The 3,913-nt window shown below is 32.1% G+C and overlaps 1 non-coding gene across 1 annotated transcript; it reads right to left on the bottom strand.

Moving 5' to 3' along the window:
* Positions 1-3,177: 3,177 nt before the first annotated feature.
* Positions 3,178-3,249, bottom strand: Trnap-agg (transfer RNA proline (anticodon AGG)). Its single transcript has one exon. It is a non-coding gene; the product is annotated as a tRNA-Pro (tRNA).
* Between the last annotated feature and the right edge of the window lie 664 nt (positions 3,250-3,913).

The following is a 3,913-nucleotide window of genomic DNA, read 5'->3' as shown; positions in this document are numbered from 1 at the left end:
TCTAAGATTTTCAATATATAACGACGTTCCTTGGAGATGTCACCTGACCAATTTCACGAAGATTTATTCAGGAGTGGAGCTCAAATAAATGCCTTCAGAAGCGTCCGTAATTTCTTACGGCAAGGACCCGAGAACCCTCCGTAAGTGACAAATGAGGTAACATAATTTTATTAGTTTCAGTGTCATAATAATAGGTGTTCCCTGTTCGCTCTGTTTTAACTGCGTCATACTCGTAATTTTATATGCAAATTAAGATAGTTGAGCACACTTAGCGAAAGCTGTTTGCGGTTTGCCTCAGAGCGATAATGAAGCTTATCCCCTCGTATCCTTTCAACCGCTAAAAGATACATGAATTTTCATATCGTAATCATAATTTATAATTCTATTAAAATTACACTCCTAAAACTATTTATGCAATAAACAACAAAAATAAGTATATATATTTTATAATGGCCCCAGTGATCTAGTGGTATATCACACCACTTTGATGGTCGTGATTTCGATTCCTCGCGCAATGCATAAACTTATGTAATCATGAATGATATTGTTTGTATGGTTATTTATAAAAAATGCATCAAAGTATTTCTGCCAGTTGTCTTGTACATATAATACAGGCCATGCCCAAGCATGTCCCGTCCCAAGTCCCAAGACTAGACAGCGGTTTGTGAATTGTCCTAGGTTCTTATTATTTTATAATCTGTGTTATTATTATTAACAGAATTGCAGGTATAATTGGTACTTATTATAAAAGTTACAGTTATAAAAATTCTTTAAATATTTGATACTCAATATTATCTTAGTATTCATGTATAATATTGCATTTATTAAGGAAGTAGAGAAAATAAATATAAAATTTAAATTTAGCGAATTTATATAGATTATAAGATTACAATAAAACATACGAAATAATTTCAGAGAATATATGTACTTTGTAACATATCACAGAATTTCATAGAATAAAACGGAAACTATTCCTCCTGGTAGTGGGTTAATAAAAACAAGGCCTTTTGTGGCAAAAGTGTAAGCCGAATTCCTGCGTGTACCATGAGGTTTAAGAAATTAGGAGGAATTATTTGTAAGGAAATAATTCTGCAGCGGTAAACGAAAGTCCACATTCAATTTACCCGCGCTCGGCTGTCGCGAATAAATTAAAATATCTCCATCACGCCATCTTATACTGACACAATGACGTTCCCCTTACATAGCTTCCCAACGGAATCTCTCAAACACGACTTATTGCTTTTAGAACGACGAGATTTTGAATTAGAAAAACTTTATTTAAATTTTAGTCTCTTATATTGTACATTTTTGTTATGTAATAATATTGTACATTAATGACAAGACCCACTAAGCAGCTTGCTTTGTAAGATATTTCGGTTAAAGGGATACATGTAGATGTGATGGGATATGAAAGCAAAACACGATAGTCTTCCAGAATGGCCATTGCCACGTGAGTGGTATCTAATTCCCTAGACATTACTTATTAATTTAATCAATTGAAGTACACTCATTTCGATTAGTTAGAATATAATATCGTAGCTAAATATAATTATCTACTGATATTCATAATATCTCTAATATGGACACAGTGGTCCTGCGTCAATTCCACGGTCGCAGAGACTGACGTGGACAAATTGACATGTCATGTTCATTCTGCCGGTCCAATTTCGAGTTATCTATGCCGACTGATGTAATGTGAAACCACAGAAAAAAATATACGCCAAAATCTAGTTCGCTGTCGGGTCGTACGGGATAACGAACAATGTAAAGTGACGGAAATTGAAGTAGACCGATGAGAAAAAGGATTTTATCGGTTCTACTGGTTTCTATTTTTTCAAGAGGTTTCCATATCGACTGGATGCTTTGAGCATTTTAATAAAAATATATGGTATGGTTATCGATTGAAACTATGTACGTCAACCCTCATTTTACGAAGTAAAATGTTGCATACAGAACCGTCCGCCTTTAACCCTAACAAATTAAAATTAGTCACAGTATAAAGTTAGTTAAATAATATAATACTATACATTTATTTATAGTAGAATCGCATTCTCACAACCTGGTATTGAAGGGTCTCCATTGAGCCGTTGTTGAGCTATTCATGTTCATCATACGCAATGACTGCCATTTTCCATATAGATATGTATTCCTTTGGTTTATATTAGTGAAAGAATACATAAAGAAGGTCCGAAACCTTTATTTACATAATAAATGAACGTCCGAAATCCGAATCATCCCGCATACCATAAATTATGTACATTCATAATACAATATGGAATCTGAGTCAGGTTTGATTATTGTTATGTGTGGATATACTACCTCCTGTATATATTTACATATATTAAAAAAAATTGTTTTGGTGGTAAGTATGTATGTAAAAAACATGAAATATTTATCAACGTTTATACATTATTTGTCAAACAAGCTGTCGACACCTGAATAGTTACCGTTGCCTATACATGTATAACATCATGTGCTCATATGATAGTGGGGTGGTACTGCTTATGTGTTTCCAGAGGATTAATTTAATATTACTCTTTACCTTCTAATTTCAATTCCATATAAACTTCAAAAATCTTCAAAACGAAACGCTTTCTTAACAATTAACTTGGCGGCTGAAATAAGTGAGATAGAGGACGATGACCCACGTAGATGATTTTGTAAAAAGTCTATCTCGATCAATAGCAAGTATGTTATATGTGTATCTGATATATTGCAACGATTATAATATTCGTTTTGTACCCTCTTTAATACCCTCAATTTTTTGCGTTTTTGGTATATTGTGACAAGGTGCTGCTATTCCTTCTTCTGTATACGTAATTCAGAAATTCAGATTGGTAATAAATTCATTATTCCTTCATAATGCCTAAATATATATTAAATATCTATCAGTTTAAAGAAAATATTTAATTATTGTTGAATGATCATTTTAAGACTGCTGTTATAGCAGATATATATACCTACCTGCATTTCAAATATTACAAACATTTCATATTTTCCTTACTAATTACTTTTTTATTTAAGAATGAAACTTATAATTTAATAAATATTGTATGAATATGTATAAATATGCTAGTATTAAAAATTGACACGTAATATAGGACTTAGAAGACTTGTGTGTGCGCTCATAAGGGGCCAGAATAATAAATTATAAACTCATAATAACAAAAAACTATTGGGCTCGTCCGGGATTTGAACCCGGGACCTCTCGCACCCTAAGCGAAAATCATACCCCTAGACCAACGAGCCAATTAATAATACATTCGAAAACCACTAACACACAGCGCAACATACTTGCGTACACGCAAGAGATTTGGTGAAAGGTGTTTGACAAGTCACATACAAATTCAAGTATCCACTATATTAAACACATCTAATGTAGAGCGAGATTAGAATATACTAACAAGTTTTAAAAGGTCATAATGTTGTATGGACAGATTTTAGATGATAGTAACACGTGTATGTATAGGTTACTTATAATATATTTTGTTCATAATTTCGAGATTTAGCATTAAAATCAGATCTTCCTGAAACTAGAGAGCCTAAATTTCGCCTTTGATACATCAGAAACCATTAGGTACATTTTACAGATGTATGTAAATATTCTATGTAGTTACTAGTTTCCGTTAAGTGAGCCTTCATATTGGAATGCGCTATTGATGTTGTATACAATAATTATCTACATTTTCCTTTTCTCAAATGGCATATTTAGTAAACAATGTTTATACAGGTCTATTTTAAAAAGGTAATATTCCCTTTTTCTTTAATTGTTAAACGCCCATTTTCGACTGTTCACTGAGTATCAAAACAGCTCAGATAAATAGACACAAATATTGTGTGTGTATTAAGTATATTATATAAGTTATACATTTCTTTATATAGAGTATAGATAACAATAAGTAAAAGTTTCAAC

This window comes from Achroia grisella, unplaced genomic scaffold (assembly GCF_030625045.1).
Source record: "Achroia grisella isolate CSIRO2021 unplaced genomic scaffold, CSIRO_AGI_Agris_v1 utg6800, whole genome shotgun sequence".
NCBI lineage: Eukaryota > Metazoa > Arthropoda > Insecta > Lepidoptera > Pyralidae > Achroia > Achroia grisella.
The sequence above is the reverse complement of the archived record's forward strand: the minus strand, read 5'-3'. Positions and strand labels throughout refer to the sequence as shown.